The sequence below is a fragment of the Phyllopteryx taeniolatus genome, chromosome 15 (genome assembly GCF_024500385.1).
Source record: "Phyllopteryx taeniolatus isolate TA_2022b chromosome 15, UOR_Ptae_1.2, whole genome shotgun sequence".
NCBI lineage: Eukaryota > Metazoa > Chordata > Actinopteri > Syngnathiformes > Syngnathidae > Phyllopteryx > Phyllopteryx taeniolatus.
In genome coordinates, this window is record NC_084516.1 from 11,664,020 (window position 1) to 11,690,978 (window position 26,959).

The window sequence follows — 26,959 nt, forward strand, 5'->3', positions numbered from 1 at the left end:
ATGTTGTGATGCAGCTAACCTTAGAAGCAGTATTATGCACTGCACTTATTGCACCTCAAAATCCGTGGACTGTCATAGTACCTGTATTTGATTTCTTCATCTGCTTATTTGTTTTTGTTATCTTTTGAGTTTTTATCATTACACAGTACTTACCATGACCTTTTTTTTTTATCTCGCACAAACTAATACTAAAACTTAATAGAAACGAAACTAAAATGAAGTATTTTCGAAAAGAATGAAAATGATCAAAACCGCTCTAAAAACTAATTAAAACTAACTGAATTTGAAAAAAAATAAATCAAAACAAAATAAATACAAACTATAATGGGAAATCTAAAGAAATTACAACCCTTGTGTGGACATTGCCATTAAATGTAGCGTCTTATCTCAGAGGACTTACTACTATTGCCGAACGCATCTACAGTGGAACCTTGAACATCAAACTGTCTGATGGGATGCTCGTCATACTGATTTGGTCAGATTTTGAATGTTCCCATGGGAAATAATGGACATGTAAATAATCTGTCAAACTGTTGTTATCGAAACCTTCATTGCCCGTCCAGTATTTTAAGTAACATTTTTACATTCATAACTATCATACAATGGTAAAAAAAAAAATCTGTGAACCACTGCTATTAGTGAACCATGTACACAATGATAATGTAAAATACAAAATCTTAAATAATGAATGACAAAGATGTCATGTGTATTATGTGATGGATGTCGCCGTATGAATGCTGAGCTTTTGGGCTACTGTAGCGTCATGTGTTACCTGGAAATGTAATCATGCCCTAAACTTGTATGTAAATATCACACTCTGTATTCATATTGGCTGTCATACTCGCTAGCTGTGTATTTGAGCGGTGTACTATGTCCACGGTTGCTGGTAGAAGGGGTTTGTGTGTTGCCATGGTCCACTTGATTGACCTCCATCCTGTCAGCTTGAGTGTAACTCCCATGTGGACGCTGACTGCCGCGCTGACTTGTATGGCGACTAAAAGGCGGTTCTCCGGAGGAGACACACCCTCTCTGGGGAGAAAAACAAAAGTTCACAGAGAGCCCACATCATTAATTTTTTGGTTCAGAAGCTTTGAGGTTAAAAGATAGTTCATAAAATGGAATAGTTTCTATTGTAATGAAAGATGCAAGCTCACAGTATACTGTCCACAGTCAAGTCAAGAAACTCTATTATTCATTTTGGTAAAGTTTTACTGTACCAGCTTGGGTGTTGTGATGGGGAACAAAAAAAATAATAATAATAATTTTCCACCACTGTGCAGGTCAAGAACTAAACTTTGTGTGCTTTAAAAGTCAATTTTTCATTAATTGTATAGATGCATATTTACTTATTTTCGCATCAATGCCACAAATCTCTCAATCAATTATCAGAAGTAATGGTACCCTTGACTGTGAATATTCTCATTCGGCCAGGTCATTTCATTCTCAGGGCATTGAATCAATCGCAACTGGGCTGTTCTAGTTGTCTTAGAAAGACGTTTCATTTCTCATCTGAGCAGGCTTCATCACTTGATTCATATATTGTTTTCCCTCTTTATCTGAAAGACAAAAAAGACATTTGTGTCACTTTTTGGAAACTACAAAACCGCTCAATTTCTTTTCACTTGAAAGTTATGAATCTTCCTTCCATTGCCTTGGCAACCCGCACATAACCTGCTCAATGATCTGCTAACATTTTGCTATCAAAACCCATTCTGAAATGTCCTTGTAAATCAGTGTGCAATAGAAGCATTTGTGTTAATATTATTTCATTAAAATATTGAAGGAACTGAGCAAATGCCAGCAAAGTAAATTGAGAATCATTGTTCTCCTTAAACAAACACATTCAAATTACATTTGAGACGTAACAAATCATAAGCATCATTTTCATTGTACTATAGGCACCACTTTTAACAAGTGGTCCAATGTCATAAACCTCGCCTATAGATCATGCTGATCCTTGGTCTTCAATATTGGTGGGCCAACATTTACACCTCGGGTTAGCGGCCGTGCTAACGATAGTGTTCGAACTTTGCCACCTACTTTAAATCAGACGATGTTTATTTCAAGACACGATGATAAAACAGATTTGTTTTGTTAATATTTAGCATGAATATTTATTAGGCTTCTTCAGTTTTTGACTCTGTGCCCCAGTCAAAGCATACATTATACGTTACAATTTCTTACTGATGCTTTTACGTGCAACGTCAATCGAACAAATTCGTGACACCTTTGCCCTCACCATAACTTAGACACAGTTTGTATAAGTTATGGTGCGATTCTTCCTATTATCTTTTTTTTTTAAATATTAAGTTAATATTCAGTGAGAGTATTATTTGTCTCACAATTTTAGGCAGAGAGTACAATACTGAGACAAATTTTTGCTGTACAACATGTCTATTTTCTTCGATTCGGGCAGTTTTGCGTTTCCCTCTAAAATCCATATGAGAGGGACCAGCGTCATGTCTCTCACATGAACCTTTTCGCTATGACGCTTCATTCATTTGAAGCCCTCAACATCACAGACATGGATAAGGCCACATGTGAAAGAGTATGGCTTGAGGTGCTTCCCTGTCATCTCTCTCCTCCAACACTGCTCATTTCAATATCTGATTTGAAAGTGCGTGGGCCTTTTTCAACTTCTTGTGAACCACAACTGTTTCTATTTTTTTCTTTGGTTGGAGGGCAGTCATTATTTTGCAAATGCAGAAATGCTGTCAGAAATGTCAAAATAAGAGGTCAGAGACAGAACATTGTCCCTGAAGGAGCTTGTCTTTCTGCATTCTGTTCCAAATGTTTCCTCTTCCACGTTCTGAACTTTTCTCCATGGCAGTGTTCCAGTGGTTACCAATGTCCCCTCATGGAATTTTTTGCTTGTGATTGTACAATTGATTGCAATGGCTAGACAGTTAAGACCCTAATTTATCTAAATTAGCTTAAAATTCAGCTTTCAATGATCAAGTTAAGGGTTATATTCTAATACTGTAATTTGATCAGTACTGGTAACTGTAAAGACATGACCCAGTGAATTTCCTTTTTAAAATGAATTAATTTCAAAGAAAAAAAATAATGTAAGTAATTTTAACTTTTTGTAACTTTTAATGCCGAAATGTCTTGACTCTTTACTGTTAGGTGTCTGAAATTAAATTTCATGAAGTTTTCTGAATATGCTAATCACATTTTGGGGCTATACAGCATAGGATTTTTTTCCTATTGCTTAATATGCCTTTTTCATGAAAACTAAAACAAATGGATCTTAGTGTTTTTTGTTTTGTTCTTTGATAACCGGACCTCCTTCTTTTTCACGCAAGCTGTCTTTACTGTTAATGCCACTGGAGGGAGCCTCATTATGTTGTTGCAATACACCAGAGGAATCTGTGAGCTGAGGTGGCAGCATGAGGCAGCCATTTTGCATTCACACAATAGCAGACAGAAAAATAAATGGTGTCATATTTTAGATATGAATAAATATGTATAAATTTGTGAAAGTGTCACAAGTATTGCATGTCTTTACTGTTATTACGATTGTATAAAGACAAGTGTAATTGTTTTAATGAGTAGTTAAGATCCTTTATGCACTGCAGAGTTTGAAGGGTAAATCATATATATTGTGCAATTCGCACAATTTCAAGAAGCTGTGTATTTTTTTTTCCGTGATGCACTTTTGTCTTTACCGTTATAAAAAGAAGTGTATTTTAATGGGCCACCACCATTTGCTGTCTGTAAGGACTGCCTTTACAATAAATGCCTAAAATTGTAAATCATCAGTAACTTTTTGAAAATAGGATGTGCCCTGTGATTGGCTGGCGACCAGTTCAAGGTGTACCTGTCTCTCGCCCAGAATCAGCTAAGATAGGCTACAGCCCGCCTGTAACCCTAGTGAGGATAAGTGATCCGGAAAATGGCTGGATGGACGGATGTTTTATATCCTCATAAGTGCGTAAAAAAAAAAAAAAAGTGTTTTGGTTGAGACAAGACCGACTCAAAACAGTACCAGATTTCATTGGAGAATTGCTTTTCATAGTGATGTCTGTTGCTCAGCTTCCAATAGAGTAGCGTAACAAAGATCAGCAGGATGAAGATGAGGAGGAAAGAACCCACAACGGTGCCGACTGTCACTGCTACTGTGTTTGGCGCTGGGAAATCAAAATGAAAAACAAGGAATCACTCTCTCAGTACTCTGGACAAAAGAATTATAGAATCAGTTTCACGTTAATTTTTAAGCATAATGGCTTATAACTCTTTTGGCCCTAAAATATTATTGTAAACCCAGTATGCGGCCAACGCGTTACAGAGACAGATAGTTGATTGAATGTAGAAGGTAATTCATTATAGTTTCATATGTTTAATTTGGCTGGCGACCAGTTCAGGGTCAGCTGGGATAAACTCCAGCCCTTAACGATCCATGCCCTGCAGTTCCTCTTTTGGAGCTTGGGTGGCGCCGTGTGCCTTGTCTCCCCCTCTGTCTCCCCAGCAATCGGCAGCACCTGTGCAGCGCACCTGTCTTCAAGCAGCACTGATTACTACCTGCATTTAAAGCCCGTCAAGTTCTACAGCCTTCGCCTGAGCATTGACGCTTGTTTTTTACTCAACGGCCGACTCTCGTACTCCCAGGTTTTTGTGATACGATTGTATGATCCTACAACCCGCATCTGTACTCACCTGATTGTGTTCTTCCCCGTACTCCAAATGTTCCTTCCGTGCGTTCCCTGTCTCGCTGACCACTCCAGCCACGCCGCCACGCCACACCACCTGCTCACATTCCCGCTTCTTACTCGCTCCTTATTCCCGACAGCCTGCCATCCATCCATCCATTTTCCTCACCACTTATCCTCACTAGGGTCACGGGCTGGCACAGTCCGCCACCTCGCCGTGGATATCCTTACCCTGTGCCAACCTACAATAAATCATTCTAAATCTACTCCCTCCGCCTCTTTGGTCCAGTTCACATCCTATTATGCTCCGTGACAGATAAACAATATAGAAAATAGATTTAAATGAAATTTAAGGTGGAAAAAAAAACTGTGGTTTGCAGCAGTGTACAACTGCATTCCATCAAGGTGAGAGGTGTTTCTGATTTTTATTTCACAATAAGAAAGGGATCAACAATTAGAAATAGCTCTTTGTATGATCCAAACTCTGTGATGCTCTATGTTAGTTTGTGATCCAACCGTGGTGTTTGATGGTGCTTTTTAACCACAGCCAGACTTTACTTTATTATCTGTTCAGTGTCCATTCTCATTGTTATTTGGTGCCAGCTGGAAACTCTCCACGTCAGTCTGTTGCATTCTGAATTTTAACTAACTCAAATATGTGTACTGTTCATGGCTGAGAACTGACATTCTTTTGTTGTGTTTAGGATTTGACATTTCTCTTTTTGTTATGTAAGACACTTTGATTCAATCACACCTTTGTTAAAAAAATGAATGTGCTGTCTCTTGGGGGTCGTATAGTCGCCAGATTACTCTCTGTGGAGCAATGATTTTTTTTTTTCTCCCCCCAAACAGAATTCTTGCCTTGTCTGGATTTTTGGTCAACTAGAAATGTAGTTGATAAAGCACAACCTCCACCAATGCCTAACAGTCATTGGATCTGCATCAAAATATAATTACAGTATGCATTTCATATACCCACCTCCTGCAAATGCCTGAACTTTGTCATTAAGTGTGTTGACCGGCTTTGTCTGAATTTGAGCCAAAGCCAAATCCTACTCCGGCAATGGTGACTAAGGCAAGAAATAAATCCTGAGGGCAGAAATGTAATTATTTTAATGGCAGAAGATGATGGCATTTAATTGTCTGACCATACAATGATACCGCCGTCAGTTGTTAAATGATTGAGTGAGGAATCAAATGTCATCCGGCCTCGAATGGCAAAAAAAAAAGTCAGTGACAGTTGGAAATTATGTGTTATTTGTTTTGTCGGAATACATTGACCTCCAGTGACCGTAATTGTTACACAGCATAATTAGAATTATGGCTGTTGTGGGGATGGTGCGTTTCCTTACGTCTGCTCGCTTTCAGGTTGATCCAACAGCGCTCAACCCCAACGGCATTGTTCACCTCACAAAGGTAGATTCCTGCAAAGGTCAGCGATAGTTTGCTGAATTTCAGGTCCCTGGTCACCCATCTCGAATAACACATGAGTTAGCTTTATAGTTCAATTCAGTTCAGTTAGGCATAGTACAGTTTGGAAAGGCAACTGACTGGCTCACTGAGCGTGTGTAAACACAGTTTAGCCTGTCAATTAATACAATTTAAAAAATGTGAGGGGGGGTGTGAAAACAAAAGGGGATGTGGAGGACTTTTGACAATGAGGATTTTGTGTTCTTTTTTGGAATGTGGATTATGTTTTCTATGAGAACCCCTTTCTTGCCTATCCATCCATTTTCCGTCCCGCTTATCCTCACCAGCGTCACGGGGGTGCTGGCACCTATCACAGCCAACTCTGGGCGAGAGGCGGGGTACACCCTGAACTGGTCACCAGCCAATCGCAGGGCACATATAGACAAACAATAATTCGCACACACATACACACTTATGGGCAATTTAGAGTCATAAATTAACCTACCATGCATGTTTCTGGAATGTGGGAGGAAACCGGAGTACCCGGACAAAACCCACGCAGGTACTGTGAGAACATGCAAACTCTACACAGGCGCAGCGGGATCTTAGAACCGTGAGACAAATGTGCTAACCAGTTGGTCACCGTGCTGCACCCCCCATTCTTGTCCTCACACCAAAATGATGATTCTTCCTCCATTATACAATGGACTCAACTGTCGAGCTCCCACCCATTACCAGAGTAGACAAAATGTGCTGTAGGGACCCCAAAAAAAGTCCATTGTCTGTTCTGTTCCCGGTCATGGCAGTGGGTGGAGCCTCTCCCTTTTGCCTAAGGTGGACTATACCCTGGACTGGTTGCAGATCGAATGTAAATGTGTCATTGAGTGGAAATGGATGCTCAATGCCAGTTACACAAAAGTCAACTATATGAGCCATTTTCATTTATAGTAGTTCCCCCTGAAAAATCACTGGCTCACAAAAACGTTTACTGGACAGCTGCTTGGAAAAATAAGGCAAGTTCTTATTTGGATTCATCACATTACTTTTCACAATGCCATAGTCACTACTCGTAGTGGTCGAGGTCGCCGTTAAAAAGGATGAGTGGTGGGACAGATGGCTGTATGAAACTGAGCAGACAGACTCACAGTCTATTTAAGTCCCAAACTGGTAGTTTGTGTTCAGCTTGACCAGTGGTTGGCAGACTTTTGTCCACCAAGTACCATCTCAAAAAATACTTAGCTCTCCACCAGTAGTACCACCAGAGATTTAAATACAGTATAGGGAAAATAAAACCGTATAATACAAAATGATTCATTTAAGATGAATTGCACACAAAAGTTAAATACCTTTTTTTACCTAAATAAATGTTTAAAACACTAAATGCAAATGTATTGAACTAAGAGTTAAATACAACTGAACTATACTTTGCCAGTGATGCATTCGCATACCACTAGAGAGACCCGTGGTACTCTAACCACACTCGAAAATCACTGAGCTATACGTTATTAATCCTGACAATGCAATTACTACAATTCGAATACAGTGTGATCACATTGTGTTGTTTGCAGATGACTTTTATGTCACTGATGGTGTAATCCAGGGGTGTCAAACTAAACTACAGTCCACATTGTAGTTGTGGTTTCCCTCAGAGGGCCATTATGATTGTAAATCCGCATTAATGTATAATCGCCTCGTATTAGAAGTTTTGAGATCAGAAGTCAGAAAAAATAGTTCAAATATTATTCCGTTTATTTTAAAAGGGGCATTGGTAACAAAGTAATGCTTGCGATATCTCAACGTTATAAAGGCAATTTGCAATTTTGGTATTTTAGGAAGAAACATGAAGTCGACGTACATGGTTTGTTTTCATGGGCCACATAGAATGAACTCAACCTGTGGTGTAATTATTCGCTTGCTTGACTTGTTCAGTTCCCACTCAGTGACATTGTGAGTGAGTTCAATGATTTTCTGTCACTGGAAGTGCCCTGCGATTGACTGGTGACCAGTCACGGGTCGGGTTTGTCTTTCGTCAAAGTCATCTGGGAAAAGCTCCAGCTCCCCGCGACCCTCAACAGGAGAAGCAGTAACAACATGGATGAATGCACAAACTGTACATGCAATTCATTTCATTCACATACACCAACCACTCCCCGACAGCCGCAGAGACCCTCACACATCTTATGTGACATGTAGTAACATGATGACTTCAGTAGGGGTCACACGTACTCTGTGTGGCTCCACTGGGGGGAGGGCCTCCAGTCTCTCTGCTCCATGTGTGTTTTAGGGGAGCAGACCCTTTAGCAGAATGGCAATCCAGCGACACAGGCTCTCCAATCAGCTCCTCTCCTTCCACCCAGCACTTTGGTACTGAAGGCTTTGCTGCAATCAGACAACAAATGACTATGTTTGCCTTGCCATTTCCACCATTATGTAAAGGTAAAATTATTGTTGTTATTATGTAAAAGTTATTGGATGAGTAGAACCTCACTTTTCCATATATGACTGAATAACACGATAATAAACAGGTTACTTTCAATGAATGGAAATTATTCATACGTTCATTTGACAAAGACTTATTTTGGGAAAATTCATACTCTTCAGTAGAAATCAGTTTTAGTGAAAGTTGTTTTGTAAATGTTTTTTGTCTTTGTTATTTTCACTATTTTAATAGACTTGCCAACAAATTATATTGGAGAAAACAACAACAGAGTCAGAAATGTGCATACAGCAGGAATCCATTTCTGTCTTTCAAGGTACAAACCCTAATCTACGCCACAGGGTTAATTATTGGAGTCCAAACTCTGCGGCTCCTTTTTGCAAGCCATCAAGCATCAAAGGTACAACGGCAGTACTAAGAGGTTTCCACCAAAGTGACAAGCCATTATTCTCTCCGCAAGGTAGTGTATAATGATGCTCATTCTGAGAGTGAACATGTGAGTGACAAGTATACCTCATTATGTTCAGTCTGCGTATGTAAAACTTTCTCATGTATGAACTAAAACAACAAAATGGTTGTTAAAGGGTCAGGTCATGTGTTAAAGCCAGTGTGTAATTTCTTACTCATGACCACCAGTGGCACTTTGAGCATGTCCACTCCAGGTGATTTCTTCACTTTAGACTGGTACGTAGCACTATGAGCAGGTAACAGTCGCCCGACGGAGAGCGAGGCATCACCTGATGAGGGGTCACTGGCAGCAAAGGTGAGTCCTTTGGCAAGTTCACGGTTGTGAATGTACATGGTGCCGCCAGTATAAAACATGAGCTGACAGTGAACCAAATACAACAAAAATGCACGTTTAAAGTACCATACAGTTTAGAGTTGACCAGGCTGTATTAGTAGTTTTATGTCTTAACCAACAAAAAGCTGCAAGCGAGCTCAGTATAATACAGTACTCTCACAGTTGTCAATATGTTGGTGAAAACATCCAATATTATATTTTTAGAATTCATTTGTGATAGTAACTATATAAAATATAGTGCCATGAAAAAGTATTTGCCCCCTTCTCAAATTCTCTTTTTTTTTTTGCATAGCTCCCCCAGTTTAAGATCATCAAACAAAATATAACCCAAGTAAACATAAAATGGTAATTTTATTTATTGAGGGGAGAATAAAATGATTCAAAGCAACCTGGCCCTGTTTGGAAAAAAAAATTAAATCATGAATTAACTGTGGCAAGTCATATATTTTTTTTAAAGCTGAGTTCATTTTCACTGATCACACTCAAGCCTCATTTACCTCCAGACCTGTTTAATCAAGGAATCACTCAAATAGAACCTGTCTGACAAAATGAAGTCAGCCAACAGATCCAAAAAAGCTGCAACAAAATGCAACAATCCAAAGAAATTCAAGAACAGATGAAGAATAATGTAATGGGCTTCCATCAGTCTGGAAAGGGTTCAAAAGTAATTTCTAAAGCTAAGATTCCAGCGAACCACAGTGAGAGCCATTGTTGTCAAATGGAGAAAACATGTAACAGCGGTGAACCTTCCCAGGAGTGGCCGGCCTCCCAAAATTACCCCTAGAGCACAGAAGGTCACAAAGGAACCTGGGACAACATCTAAAGAACTGCACTTCTTCATTGCTTCAGTTATAGTCATTGCTCATGACTCAACAATAAGGAAGAGAGTGGGCAAAACCGGCATCCATGGCAGAGTCAGAGCTGCCAACCTAAAGAAATTCACTTCCAGAAAGATTTGACCAAATTTGTCTGAATTTTCAAAATTTGGTCAAGAACATTTATTGCAGTATATTTTGTAATAGGATAAAAAATAATTCTGCATACTGTTCAATTGCACAACAGAGTCATTACTTGTAATCATTCATAAATTATGGCTTCACTATTTGTTATTTCAATGTTTTTATTGCATCAACCTTGTAATGGCGGTGGAGTTGGAGCCTGAATCTAAGTATATGAGATTTTGATATGCCATCGTCAAAACTATCTGCTGACCAAAAAGAACATAAAGGCTGTGGTCTTACTTTTTTCCCAAAAAACAAAACAAAACAACAAATAAAAAAAACATCTGATTCCCAAGACTTTTGGGAGAATATTCTATGGACTGTTAAAGTTGAACTTTTTGGAAGGTGTCTGTCTCACTATATTTGGTGTAAATGTAACACAGCATTTCAAAAAAAGGACATCATACCAACAGTGAAACATGGTGTTGGTAGTGTGACGTTCTGGGGCTGCATTTTCCATAAGGAACTGGTCAACTTGCTGTGATTGATGGAACCATGCCTTCTGCTCTTTACCAGAAAATCCTGAAGGAGAATGTTCGGCCATCAGTTCGTGATCTCAAACTGAAGCGGACTTCGGTTCTCCAGCAGGACAACAATCCAAAACACAACAGCAAGTCAACTTCTGAATGGCTTAAAAAAACCAAAATGAAGGTTTTAGAGAGGCCGAGTCAAAGTCCGGACTTGAATCTGATTGAACTGCTGTGGCAGGACCTTAAAAATGCCGTTCATGCTCGAAAACCCTCCATTGTTGCTGAATTAAAACAATTTTGCATGAAAGAGTGGGCCAAAATATCTCTACAAAGATGTGAAAGACTCATTGCTGGTTACAGATAGCGCTTGATTGTTGCTGGTGAGGGTGGGCAAACCAGTTCTTAGGTTTAGGGGGCAATCACTTTTTCACACAGGGCCAGATAGCTTTGAATAGGGTTTTTCTTTAACAAATAAAATCACCATTTAAAAACTGCAATTTATGTTTACTTGGGTTATTTTTGTCTATTATTTGCATTTGATTGATGATTTTAAGCATGATTAAAGTAGGGAAGCTATGCAAAAGAAAAACAATTTGAGAAGGGGGCAAATACTTTTTCACAGCAATGTATATTATTTGTGGTAATTTCTGTTTTGCAGATTTGGTCAACATTTCAAGGAGTCTTTGAGAGTGAGCATTAATTTGGCTTTTAGTTTAAAAACAAAGGTTAAACAAATACACTATCAACAAATAAACAGTATGATGTATTGTTATGTAATTATAATTGTTCCTACAACGGGAAGTCTAAGATACATTATGTTGTATTTCTACTTACCATCTGATCTTTTTGTGTTGTGTCAGGGCTGACCACCGATCATTCGATATCAAGTTTCCCAGTGTCCAAAGAACACAAGGTTGTGTAAGTGCAACCCTAAGTCACACGTCACACTCTCTCCCGAGGCTATCTGCATAGTCTGAGGGCCCGTCGATGACACCTGCATTCCTTGAGTGCTTCGTATTTCTTTGAAAATAAAGACTAGCCTTGTTTCAAATGTGTATAAACTGTTGCTGCCATATTCGATAAGATAGCGAGTTTGTGTGTCAGTCAGCTTGTTGAATTTCCTGCCAGCTAACTAGCCAGCTTGCTACCCCTCCAGTTTGCAAGGTGTACAATTTATTTGATTTTTAATTCAAGAAAAGCATAACTGTAAACAGCATGCAGATTTTCAGCTGCTGTACAAGACCTGAGCTGTACAAAAGATATTTATTGTAGTCTCACAGGGCTACACTCCAAAGAAAAACATGCATCAGCTCATATCCCATGAAAGTTAGAAAGCAGCCACCAGAAGGAATATTGTGTTATCCTGATTGGACAAATCTGAGCACCATGGTAACACATGAGGTAGTTTATACCACTGAGGCTGCCTTGTGCTGCCTAAGTATATGTTCTGAAAATAGGCATTGTTCACTACTGCATCTCATGGCATACAGTGAAGTACACATTGCAGGTACATAGTAATACTAAATACTGTATATGGTAAGACGTGATCATTATTTTGTGGTCTTACCTGTGCTTAAGAGACGTTTGTAAATTAAGAAGAAATGCATCCAGGGTGGGCAGCTGTAGTAAATCGCTGAACAACTCCAGCTTTGTTTGAACGTCATCTTCTTGAATTCTCAGGGAAGAAGTAGTAAAAAGATGCTGTGACCCCCAAAAAATCGTCTTCTTTTGTATAACGCAAAAGTCTTTCAGTTACAGTACTTTCGACAAATGCAAGCTTATTCACGGATGGTACGATGTATATATAACCTGTAGACAAAGTTTGAAGAGATGCGATGTGACAAAAGGCAAATGATAAAGCAGCAGTGTGTGGCTTTCCACTACACCCCTCCGACACCCCCTCCTCTTTAATACAACGTTCTGCAATTGGTTTCCTCCACCTGCCCTACCTGTTCGACAGGTGGTCCAATTCGGCTCACTTCCACTTACCTCTTTCTGTAGGTAATCACAACCATGACCAAATGGCAGTTTACATATTGAAATCCCTCCTCCCTCTATCTGAAAACAACAACAAAAATGCTACTACTTCCGACAAAAAGTACATATTTTTAAAATCACTAATTTAAATTTTCATTGGATGAAAAACAAGAAGTTTCATCTCCTTTGTTACCCCATCACTACACGAACTGACCATAACCAGAGATGGGTAGAAAAACGCTACATTTACTCCATTACGTTTACTCAAGTAACATTTTGGACAAATTCAGAGTAGCTTTAATGAAGCATACTTTTTACTTTTACTTGAGTATTTATGTCAAGAAGAAACAGTACTTTTAGTCCGTTACAATGATCTACATGCCGCTCGCTTTCGTTCATCAATAATTGTGTGCGCGATCTATTATTCGACTTTCGTTTTTGACATCAGCATCGGGCGCCGTTGCTCCAATCCACTGTGATTACCACAGTGATGTATCACTCAAGTTCACCAATCAAACGACACAAGAAAATCACTTCTTTTATTGGGCTTCGCAGGCCCATCAAAGTGAGTCGTGACAGCCGTGCGCGACTCGTGTTTACATTACAGACTACAAACAACAACAGCTTCAACATGCAGCATAGTTTTATCACTGCCCAAACTGACAAAACACCTTGCGGTAAGTTGCAGATGGTTTTGCTGTTGTTTTGGCTGTGCATATGGCATAAACATCTTTTGGGGTACCTTATGTTCTCTCTCTCTCTCTCTTTCTCTCTCTCTCTCTCTCTCTCACACACACACACACACACACTTTATCAATAATGTCTGGTCAGCAAACAGCTTCTTCATTCAATCATTTTAGCGGATAAAGCGAATGTTTCTGCAAGGCCCTATGCATGTGTTGTTGTTTTTTTCCCCCTTAAAAACTGAAATGGTGGCAGATGTGTGTGGACTTCCACTGAACATGAGTTTGAATGTGATCTGTTACTTCTGAACACAGCCACGTGTCAGTTATAAAAGGGAGCACATCGTTGTGCAACCAGATTTATTTTTATTAATTTTATTTAAATTTTATTGAACCAAGTAAGAGACCAGTTTGCAATGGTGACCTGGCCAAGAGGGTTAAACGTTAAGTCCCAGCAATCATGTTCAAGTTTATTTCAGTTGTTTATTTTCACTTCCACTCTCAAAAAGATACACCCACGCATACACATGCACACAGCAGGCATTGTTTAATAGTGTATATACATGGCAAGCCATTGAGGAAAAACAAACCCATGGGAGCCATCCACACCGAGAGGTGCCACCACCCGCAGCCACAGAGGATGCCGCTGCAAAGACCACCATGACCCGGGAAGACTGGGAGGGATTAATACATACAATAAAAGAGAATAAAGATAACAAAAGTAATGAATAGCTAAATGAATAAATAAAGGAAATACATATTTCAGAAATCAGTTAAAAGCTAAACCAAATATGTGAGTCTTGAGCCTCCTTTTAAAAGCATCAACAGACTGCGGTCCTGATGCCATTTTGGCAGGCTATTCCAAAGGTGCGGGCCATAGTGGCTGAATACAGCCTCGCCGTAAATTAGTTCTAGCCGTTGGACTAAAAAGCCGGCGCCACGACCTCAGTGCCCGCGAGGGTTGATATGATAAAAGCATATCGGATAGATATGATGGCCCAAGACTGTTAAGAAATTTATAAACTAGTAAAAGAACCTTAAAATCGATCCGAAAACACACAGCGAGCCAAATCAGTCATCTTAAAACCGGTCTAATGTGTTCTTGCCCTCTGGTCTTTGTCAGCACATGAACAGCTGAGTTCTGCAGTAGTTGTAGATTACAGATAGTCTTTTTTGGGAAGACCAGAGGGCAGGACATTGCAATAGTCTAAACGACAGAGGATAAAAGCATGCATCAGCACCTCTGTGTTAGCCTGAAAGAGAAACGGGCAGACTGGCTATATTTTTCAGGTGGTAAAAACCTATCTTAGTTACGTTCTTGACATGTGGAATAAGTGAAGAAAAACCAAAAGTTTTTTACACATTGTGATGGTTTAAAATTTTGTTAAAAGTTCTCTTGCCTTCAGGAACGTTAACGAACGAACGTTTGTTTTGTCCTTTGTTTCGTCCACCGTGCCGCCCATGCATAACTTAACATCTAACATACAGTTAAGGAAGGGTATCAATTGGCCCTGTGTCATCAGTATCAAATGTGTCAAAAACTAAATTCACCGGAGAGCTTTTTTGGGAAGAAACAAGCAAACAATGGGGCAGCAGAAGGGTCGCACACTCCCTGCAAAAGGAACGCATTTAAAAGAAAATACCAGGATTCCTACCTATGTTATGGGTTCTTTGCAACAGGTGACCCACAAGCTCCACACCTGCTACACGTAATTTGTGGTGACGACCTTGCTAATGAAGCAATGAAACACTGGAAACTGCTTTGGCTCATTGTGATGAAACGCCGTACTTTAAAAGACGAGCTCTTGGAAGTTTTTGAAAGAAAAAAAAAAGAACATGGACCAAAAAAAAAAAAAAAACAGTTATCGAGGGCCACATCTTCAATAAATATACAGTATCTGTCCTAAAGGCATCATTTCTTTTGTTGCTCACCGTATTGCTAAAGCCGGGAACTCCTTTTCTATTGGGGTAGAATTGATTCTGCCCGCTACCATGGACATTTGCAGTGAACGTTTTGGAGAGGCTGCGGTAAATAAAATAGCAAAAAAGTCCCTCTTTCGACTAACACCAGAAATCGAAAAATTTATGAAATAGGGGAGGATGGTGAGGCACAGTTAGGGAGAATAAATGAGTGGTATGCGATTCAGGTGGATGAATCTACTAATATTGCTCATTTTTGTGCGATATATTTTTCAAGAGGATGTGCATGAAGATTTATGTGCAACCAAATTTGCTGACCAAAACCACTGCTAAGATGCAGTTCAAGTTATCAACCATATGAAAGCACATGCCCTTAATTTAATTTGACAGCCCTGTGAAAAAACTGAAGTTAAACATAGGTGCCTTTGCTTGTAATGTACACAGAAGTTAGATGCTTTCAAGAGGCAAATCACAGGTAAATTACAAGAGATAAATTCTTGAAAAAACAGTCGCCACTGGCAGAGCTTTTTAGCAACACTGATTGGGCTTTGAGTCTTGCTTAACCGTGTGACATTTTTAACCTGCTCAAACGAACTCAATTTCTCACGAGAAGGGAAAATGGCAACTGTATTCAAATTGTCAGATAAGATCGATGCTTTCAAGCCCTAACTGGAACTATGGAAAAGGAGAGTGATTTTTGATGTTTCCCACTGTAGCGGGGACAATAGAAGAGACTCAAATCGGACATTCATTCTGCCAGCTGACCTCCTGTCAAAAGAGTTGAGCATTACTTACAATCACAAAAGATCCTGGGATGGGAAATAAATTAATCTGTTACTCATTTGTGAACGATCCAGGTGAATCAAGCTTGTCTTTACTTGAAGAGGAACAATTGCTTGAGGTTGCAAATGAAGGTGACCTGCAATCCACATTTAAGACAATTTTGCAAATCTCTTTGAAGTCGGGATTTAAGTAAAAGGAGACAATCCGGATTGTGCAGGGTTTTCTGCAATGACAGCCATCAAGACTACTACAGGGTAGACTGGAGATACAGAACACAATTGGAGTGCCACTGTCATCCATCACATCCAGATAGAACCTAGTTGCAGGGAAACAAGCCCAAGACTCCCACTGATTCTTCATTATAGGGAGTTGATATTTTTCTGCAGAATCATTGTAATTGTTTCATATGAAGTGTAATCTTTTTTAGATTACATGCTCTGAACTGACAAAAGGTTTTTGTAATTGATATCCCCGCAACTTTAGCCAGTCCACTGATATATTATTATTATTATATATGATATATTCTTGCATTCATTTGTGGAGCAATATTTTACTTTTTAAAAATGTTTTAAATCATGTAAAGCACATTGAGTTACCTTGAATATGAAATGTGCTATATATGATTTTCTTTGCTTTCCTTGAACACTCATTTGTCTTTTTTTCCCTCCTTATCAGCAAATTCATTTTTGACACAAGACAAACAACATATTTACTGACAACCCCAGCTAATAAAGCAGACTTGTCTGGGACTGAGCCAGCTTAACTCCTCTTCCTTCCTCCTACTCACTTCCAATGTTTAAACTCAGGTCATAGCCTGTATTCCGAGACAGCTCTAACAGTTATTCAGGGGAACAATATTTGTCACTGTGGGGCTTGGATTTTACTTGACAGTATGATATTTCATGCATCCCCCTAGATCACGGGTGTCAAACTCAAATTCACACTGCGACAAAAATAAAAAATTGGGACAATGTCGCAGGCCAAACGCAATATTTAATGATAAATCACTGCGATCTGCATGTTTCCCTTCTCTGCAGAAATGTAGTGTTAAAGTTTATCATATGACAAAAAACTTACATTTTCCTTACACACTGAATCTGGAATAAACAAACTTTAATATTATAAATACATGAGAAATCACATTTGCATCAGTGGTATTTGTTTGTTGTTTTGTATTTAAAGAGATACCATGAATTCTTCTGTCTCTCTATCTTCTATTTATCCATCTCCAGCTCCCTTTCTTTTTGATCTAAATCTTTTTTCAAAGGCCAACAACAAAACAACCCAAAAAATAAGAATGTTCTTCAATAAAAATCCAAACTTCAAACTATTAACAGTCCCTCCCTAGGAGTTAATAATGGGCATTAAAAAAAACATTAATTCAATTACGTTATATTCTTTGTTATAGCCACGTTGCTCCGCACACGACAAACAGGTCTGTCTTTTACTTCAGTGAACAGATAATCTGCCTCCAACCTGTCTTGTTTGGCCATTTTGGGAAGGGGGAAGTGTAAATTTGCCTCAGGAGACTGGTAGCATAGTTGCTAATGACAGCAACAGATAGGGAAGAGCCGCTCGCTGGTCTAGACGGATGGGCCAACACACTAGCAAAGCATTCTGGGATTTGTAATATTACTGGCGCATGTGCTATATACTGGCAGGTCAGCTCTAATAAACATTTGATATGGTCTTGCGCGCCAAATATAATTACATCGTGGGCCAAATGTAAATAATGTCCTATGCCAATGTATTCCACAGGACTTGCTTATTCTGTATACAAGCTGCAAGAAAAACTGTAGAAAGTTTGGAGGTTTTCTAACAGTAACAGTACAACCACGTGCAATGAAGTCAACAACGTCATGTATAATAGGAGCGCACCAGGGGGGATAGTGTATCCAAGAAGTTGTTTATTTCTATTAAAAAAAGATAACCACTCCAAAAGTAGAAGCCAATTTGGTTTTCCTTTTCTTTTCTGTGTTAAATTAATAATACAAATATCTATATTGGGATTGCCACAGAGTATTTTTCAGCACATGACATATCAAAGTGTAGACGATCAGTGATGCCGAGCCTAATGTCAAATCATATTTTACTGCCAGAATCATACACCGTTCAAACCCCTCAAGCTAAAAAGCCATCAGTGCTTGGAACCTTGTCTGTTAGAATTACGGCTCAAGCATGAGGACGGGTGCCAAGTTCAACAAGAAAACTGACAACATTGTCAGTCGACACATGGTTGGAGAGTAGAGAGTAGTGCATCGGTATCATGGTCAGTTAATAAACCAATCATCTAAACTTCATTCCAAACCAAGGTCACCACATGTTCCTTTTTTTACATGACAGCAGACAACGCAGTTGTTCAACAAAGACGTTACACTACGTGAATTCATGAATCTTTTCTATCATGATGATTAAGGAAATCACCAAGCCCTGAGGTGTCTCTTTGACTACCACACCTGTGGTTTATTGATTTGCCAGCAAAAAATATTTTTGGGTCGGCACAGTGGCCGACTGGTTAGAGCGTCAGCCTCACAGTTCTGAGGTGCGGGGTTCAATCCCCGTCCCCGCCTGTATGGAGTTTGCATGTTCTCCCCGTGCCTGCGTGGGTTTTCTCCGGGCACTCCGGTTTCCTCCCACGTCCCAAAAACATGCATTAATTGGAGACTCTAAATTGCCCGTAGGCATGACTGTGAGTGCGAATGGTTGTTTGTTCGTATGTGCCCTGCGATTGGCTGGCAACCAGTTCAGGGTGTACCCCAGCATGCTGGTCCTTGGCCAGCGGCCATACTTGCGACTGTTGTCTTTGCTGAAGAGTACTTAAGGTACAGCTCACATGCTTCCCTGAGTCAGGTGAGTGAATCCACAATGCCTGTACGGACCTGTACTGCTATTACTACTACTAATACAACCACTACAATGATGATGATGATGATGATGATGATGATGATTAGATCACAAACACACCATCTTTGTCAATTCTTTGTCAATATTTCCTCCTTTTGCTTCCGGTACATGTCTACTGTTTGGTGTTGTATTGTCTTTAGGATTTGTACGAGCCCAAAAAGTGAATAACTATAGTAACTGCTGAGAAGGTGTTGTTTCGTTGTTTTGTGTCTTTGGCAAATTGCCTCCTCTGCTTTTAACATTTAATTGCACATTAATACGTATGTTAGCATTTATCAGTAAAGTTCCTTCGTTAAACTTAAATTGTTCATGATTTCTGGGGTGCAATTAAATATGTGTAACTGCTTTTCCTCAGGAAGTTAGATTTTCTCTAGCTTGTCTGATTACAATAGCACAGCTCTATACTGTATCCCTTCCATATCCATCCATCCATTTTCCAAACAACTTATCCTCACAAGTGTCGTGGGTGTGCCGGCGCCTATCTCAGTTGACTTCGGTCTAGCGGCGGGGTACACCCTGAACTGGTCGCCAGCCAATCTCAGGGCACATATAGACAAACAACCATTCGCACTCACATTCACACCTAAGGACAAGCTTCGTCTTCAATCAACTTACCATGCATGTTTTTGGAACGTGGGAGGAAACCGGAGTACCCGGAGAAAGCCCACGCAGGCACGGGGAGAACGCAGGTGAGGCCGGATTTGCAGATAATGCACAGAAAAAAAAGACATGGAATCCCCTCAATTAATTTCAGAATTAAAACATTAAATGGTGGTATAGGTCTCCAAGACACTTCCTGACAAGTGCATAACAATTGTATGCTGGAAACCACTACACCAACGTAACAAGCTATGTGAATGAATACAGTAGCTCTCACTTACATTAACTGTGGCAGAACAAAAACCACTATGATTTAGACTTGGCATGTTATTTTTTACTCATGTCTTGAGCTCCTTCTCGTAGCATAAAAGTCTTGTAAAAGTAGAAATTAATTCATGTAACATAAAAATACACCTTTTTTTCTCTCACAATATTTTCTGTATTTAAATTATTATTATTATTTTTTTTTTAGCAAGGAAAAAAAATACCCTGACACGGCGCTGGCCTGGAAATGCCTCGACTGCTGCCCATGAGACCCGCACCTGCAAAAGTGGAAGAAGAGGTTCAGGTTGGCCTTCTAAAAAGTACGGTTGTGGACAGCGACGTACTGTATCAGTTTCGCAACCTCAGCCTGTGCAGTGTCTGTGTGACCAATGGCCCCTGAATGCCAAAGCGATATGACCCTTGCATTACCCTACAGGGCTGGAGTCAAACAGTACTGACTGCAACATACACTTCATGTACTCTATGTATTCACTTATTCATACGCTTTCATACATACAATGCTATCTCCTTTTCTGAGTTTCTATGATACTGTAAATGTAAAGTAGAATTCTATTTTCTAAAAACCCACTCACCTTACTGTTTGGTCTTGTGGAAGATCTGCACTCAATGTGTGCTCATTTATTATATATTTATTCTGTTACAAGAATGTGCAAAGAGTGTGGGCACTGGCTGAATATGTGAAATATCTCTGGGCTGTACCACCATACATTTTGGTGAAAGGCAGGGCATACCGTTTACATTCGTATCTCTGTCACAAAGTTGATCAGTTTTGCCATTCATCCACGACAATCACCTGATTTCCCACCATGGTGCTGCGCAGCCCCATTTTGCAAGGTTCTGTATGCAATTAATGGAAGTTGAACACATCCCAGTTCTTGCATGGCCCGCATAGTCACAGGACATGTCACCCATTGAGCATGGGTGGCATGCTCTGGATCAGCATGTACTGTATGACAGCGTGTTCCAGTTTCTACCAATATTCAGCAACTTTGCCATTGAAGGGGAGTGGGCCAACATTCCACAGGCCACAATCAACAACCTGTGAAGGAGATGTGGTGTCTGACACCAAATACTGACTGGTTTTCTGTCTCTTTTGTGAACGTAGAAAAAAATCTTAGTTCTTTGAGCTCAGCTCATGAAAAATAAGAGCAACAACAAAATTTCGATTTTTTTCAGGTTACAAAGGTTTATTAAATATACAATATCTGACTTCAAGCTGAAAGAAATGCAAAGAAGCCAAGCATAGTCTGTGTTCTAACATCATGTCTTGAAATAAACCATTACAGTGATAAGTGATAACAATTGGTGCCCTGGCTGCTCAATAAAATATGATTGACATGCGTGCGTGAGCGTTAGTGACATGCATGCGTGAGCCCCAGTGACATGCTCGCCTGAATGCGATTGACTGGTGTTAATGAGAGCAAAACTTTCAGTAGTCCATATGAGAGTATTTGACTGGTGTTTAAGATAGCATTTGACTCGTGTTTATAAGACTTTTGAAAAGTGTTTATGAGTGCATTTGACTAGTGTTTATGAGAGCCTTTCAGTAGTTTGTGTATGTGAGAGAATTAGAATAGTAAGTGTGAGAGCTAATGCTGAATAATGTCCCTAGCGGCCCCTCATAGTGTATTTTGCACATCTGTTGACTCGCTAAATGCAATTCTCACTGATGCAGAATGCCTAATATCCTGCTCTCTCCCCATCGTTGTCAAGCTTGGCAGACTGTAACCATGTGGATGAATTATGGATTTACCTGAATCTATGGAGCTCTGTGATGCGGCAGTCACTTTGGGTGGAGTAAAGAATGTCCAAAGCATACCTCTGGGTTGCGTGGAACTGCATGGAGAGTTAGGACAACAGTGTGACAAAGTTTGTGGTTGGTGGTAAGAAGCCAATTGTGACAGGGGTGTCAATCAAGTAGCTATAGTAGCAGAAATAGGAGAAAAAAACTTTTGTTTTTCAATTGCAGCAGACACATTGACAGTGTCACACTTTACTGAAGAATACATTGGTGTGTATTTTGCTTTTCTTCAACGTTTTTGTGACATTTATTCCAAAACAGAGACCAGCCCTTTGGTCATGTAAATTGGAAAAGCCAAATTGCTGGGATGAGTTAGGATATTAGTTCAAACTAATCCAGCCACTCAGCTACCCTTAAGGCATTATCGGTAGAAAAGCCAAGTGTCTGGGCTGCGGGACGTGTTAGGAAATGGCAATGGCAAATGTTCATTTTTAGGGTACAAAAAACCTTTTACCATTATAAACCCACAGTACACTTTGGGAGGAATTAAACACACCAACAGTATTGCTAATCCTGACCTCGAAAACTAAATTTCTGCACATGTAAATCAGTCTAAGAACACACTGAGATTCTGTTACTTACCGATCAGACTGAATGAAATGGCTACATCAAGCCCGCTGGTCGCCCGCGAACTGTTATTCCTTCACTATGTGTATTGGTTGGATGAGCATGTGTATATGGTCTCCATTCCAACTATAGAAAAGTAGAAGAAAGGCCACAAAGTCATTAATTGTGAGGGAATATATTTTTGTCTTTATATATTCAGTGCCTGAAGCATTTATTATTTTTGTGTTCATTAGTATTTTTGTTATTTGAGCGATGTTATTTGTTATTAGTGGCGTTTTTGGGCAGTTTTCAGCCCCAAAAACTTGTCAACATTTTGTGTGTATGTGTGTGTGTCAACAAATCGTCAATAGTCTGAATGCTCTCCTCAGGTGCATGCCGTGCGCAATATCATTTCATCATTTGTATCATTTCAACACATCTCACATTACCCTTCAAAATAAATGAATTACAGATTATTTGATTTAGAAAAAATGAACCCAAAGTGCACAATCATATCGCCTTTGCAACCCATAAAAATACCAGTTTTCAAGCAATACAGGTAAAAAGATCTGTGTCGTTTGTTAGGTTGAGCTTTCTAATAGCCAATCTGCAAAGTAAAAACATACACATGCAGCAAAGACTGTCCGTAACAACTGCTAACAACCCCAGCTAAATTTAGCTTCTCCCTGACATACAAAGATCAACATTTTTGACACCAATTACTACATTCCTACTAGCCAAGGCACTGGTAGCCTCTTAGAGCATTACAGAACACCAAACTACGAATGGGTGAGTTTTTCAGCTAGTAGCTGAAAGTTTGTTTCACAGAAATAAAATGTGAACAGGTGAATTCATGAATCGCGAGCCACAGCTATGCAATGAGTCACTGTACATACGCTGTATATGGCATATACGGTATTGACTTGTTGGATTTCCTCGATGAATAGGAATCATACAGGTTGATGGCACAACTGGATTGAAGAGTGTGTTTATTCCAGTGTTGGAAGGAGCTGAAGCTGCTAAAACTAGAGCTTGGAGTTTGGGCTTTTAATTCTTTTTTTTTTTTAAATTTATTTACTAAGCTGGAAACAGATCCGTCACTCAAAGCCTCATACACAGAGTCATGGATCATGCCCAGGAACTTTAATGAGATGGTGCTAAATTATGCAGCATAGACTGCAGTGGCAGCTCTGATTCCACAGCGTCATGCTGTGGACTTTATATCACTCAAAAGGAAACAAGGGTCTTAAAAGAAAAAGTAAAGGCAATCTTTGAGACGTTGCCACTCCTCAAAAAAGAGGAGTGACAAGACAGGAGATGTTTTAGATGCCCAGAAGAATGTGTCGAGATTATTCCTTTTTCCATCCACATTTGTTTCCGCCATTGCTTAATCAATACATTCAAATGAAGATGCTGGTCTTGGTCCACCTTGTTCAATTTCTTCGGGACTTCCAAGCATGGACCCTTATATCTAGCTCAAGATATTCCATCATATTTTTATATCCTTCAGATTGTTTTAGATTATTAGTCTATATTGGAGCAACTAGCCTACAATGACAATTTGTCAATGTTTTTACTGCAATTTTAAAAGATTATTAAGCTTTGATGAATCGATAGCAGCTCATATATACAAATATCCACACTTCCGCTCACAGAAACAGTTAATTCTAAGATGAATAAACATAAAAGGTTTGAAAAACAAATAAACAATAGATACAGCAGTGTTTTATTAAAAAGCTAAACTATGCTAAGAACAGTGACAGGTGCTGAATCGTTCAGTTCTGCTGGGCAGTGAGAGGAGCCGTCTGTTGCTCTGCTGGGCCAGGAGGCTTTTTGTGGTGTCTCCTATTGTCCATTATGGCATTTAGTTTGTTCAGTGAGACTGTCGACCACAGTCTTTAAATCAAGCCTCCTGGCAAGCGCAGCTTATCCAGCGTCTTTGTGTTTTTGTCGGTCAAACTGCCCCCTCCCCAAAGGGCACTGGTCACCCCGGTGTGATCAAATGTGCAGTAACTCGCAGCACACATCAAAGGACCTCAAGGAAAAGAGGTGGCTCCTTTTTATAGAAGGCAAAGATGTTTGGGATCCAATCCAGCTTGTCCAGGATCCCCATGTACAGTTGTAACCAGATTTTACATACACTATATAAAAAGACACATGCACTTTTTTTTTCTCAGTGACTGACATGATATCAGACTAAACTTTTCCTGTTTTAAGTCAATTAGGATTTCCCAAATTGTTTCTATTTGCTAAATGCCAGTAATGAAAAATGATTTTTACTTTCTTACTTTCTTCAAAGACAAAGGTTTACATAGAGTAAAACCGCTTTTCCATTACAAGTTCTAGAACGGCCTGGCCCCACTCTGTCCCGGCCTCTGTTGTTTTTCCCATTACAACAATCAAAAATAGGAGGGATTGGGCCGGGATCAAGAACAAGGTGACACGCTCGTCTCTTGTCGCACCTTCTATCTCTCGCTGTATTTCATTTTCTGCCAACATGGACAAAAATGCCCGCACCTCCTCAGTTGACTACAGAACAAAAGCTGCTTTAAGCCTGCTGCACGCTGCGCGACAGGGTCAAACCCGACTGGGCCGGACCATCGCGTAGAGTTGCCAATGCACCACCGCAAATTGAACGATTGCACAAGTGGACACCCTGAACAGCCAGCTCGTATAGGTGTTTGATGCTGCGTATTCGGTATCTTGTACTTTATCACATTTCTTAAATCATAAAAAGATAGATAAATAGCTAAGGAAGTAGCAGGCTGCTAAAGAGAGAGGGTGTTGGTGAGAATAAAAGCGAGAGTTTAGATATTTGCAAGGAGGCTCGCTGGCTCCATTCATTTGCATGTACATACGAACGCATACATTCCGGTCCAGTGTTGTACCTGAACGAGTTCAGTGAATGAAAGTTAATGAACTTGTTCATGTTTTGTGCAAACGTGAACTGAACTTAGTTCATTTCTGCCTGATGAATATAATTGTATAATTCTGGCGTCAAAGAACGGTTTTCAAACGAAAGTTCATTTTCATTCAAGAGTGCCAGGTTTCGTTAGGGACTTCCAGGACAAACCCGCTGAAAACACTATACACGAACCTTCATATATCCGCGGATAAACGCTCTATTAGGCAACCGATTCAATGCGGCCACGGCCACCATTCATGGCAGGCACGTCGCAGGTGCGTTCAGTGACACTGCGTAAATGGGAGTGAATGTGAATCTTTGGCTGTTCTTTTGTAATGCAGTACATAATTAAAAAAAATGTATTACTAGGAAAATTATTATTTGTATCTTTTGTGGTGGTGTGATTTTCGAGCGCAATTGTCATTTGAACCACATGTCAACCAAGTAACAAAAACTGCCTTCTTTTCCAACCTCATTACTCCCCGTACTTCAAAACCTTTACCGGCTCCCAACTCAGCACATCCAGTTAAAAGTCCTTCTCGTCACATTCAAAGCCTTTCATCAACCTGCCCATTCCTAACTCACTGCTACATCACCACGCAGCCTCCAGTCCTCTGATTCAAACTCTCTTTCCCATCCACAGAGGCCGGATGCAGAACTTAGAACGCCTTCTTCATTGCTGCACCATCTATCCGGACCTCACTTCCCTGACATATCTGCAACTGCAAAGACCTAGACACTTTAAATTGCTGCTCGAAACCCACCTGTCCATATTCACCTTTAAATAGCCATTATATTGTGACGATCTATGCTTACTGATTACTACTACTACTACAACACTTACCCTCTGCATGGTGCAGAAGTTAAGCGTACGGTCTACGACCGCAGGGTCACAAGTTCATATTCCCGCCCAATAACATGTCGTCGTATTGTGCTTGGCCAAGACGCTAAACCCACATTGCTTATGAATGAATGTGGTTGGATGTTTGGTGGTGTTCGGAGGGGCCGTAGGCACAGAATGGCAGCCACGCTTCTGTCAGACTGCCCTAGGACAGCTATGGCTACACAAGTAGCTTACCACAACTGAATGAATTATGTGTGCATGTGTGAAGTGTGCTTGAGTGCCTCGAAAAGTACAATATGAATTATTATTATTATTATTAATATTATTATTTTAGAGGTTCCGCTGTACTGAAAGCTTAAAGCACTTACTAATTATGATGGAGTGGAGAACATTTATGTATGCATTTTTAAAATTCCTTAATTTTGCAAGGTTTCTGACAATAATTGGTAAGATGTAGCTTTGGCAAGTAAAATACCTTTTTTCATGGAAGCATAATCGTCACCTGACGGAGATATTCATTTGCAAGGTATCCAATTTATGGACTAAATACAACCTCTCTTTGTTGTAACAGTAAGTAACTGTTTTTTCATATAATTATTCCAAGGACCATAAAATGGCATACAAAATTGACCTCAATAAAGTAGGCCCACATAATGACATCGGCTCATCAGTCAGTCCTCTTTGTGAAATTCTTTTTTCCATACAACTCACAGCAATTATTGTCCGTCTGTACATGGAAGGAGTCAGTACATAGAGAGATCCGACCCGACTGCCTTCAATTTCAATAAATATCAAAGTTTGTTTACATAATTTGATAAAAGGTCTGTAATGTACTTCAGCCATGGCAGCGACACTCTTCTTCATCTTTAATATTTGGGTTAAGTGGTTAGTGAAAGGTGCACTCCCATGCATTTATTTGTGACTGCTTCTTTCATAAGC

The 26,959-nt window shown here is 39.8% G+C and overlaps 1 pseudogene; it reads right to left on the minus strand.

Moving 5' to 3' along the window:
• Positions 1 to 810: 810 nt before the first annotated feature.
• On the minus strand, positions 811 to 26,029 carry LOC133465120 (coxsackievirus and adenovirus receptor homolog; annotated as a pseudogene).
• Between the last annotated feature and the right edge of the window lie 930 nt (positions 26,030 to 26,959).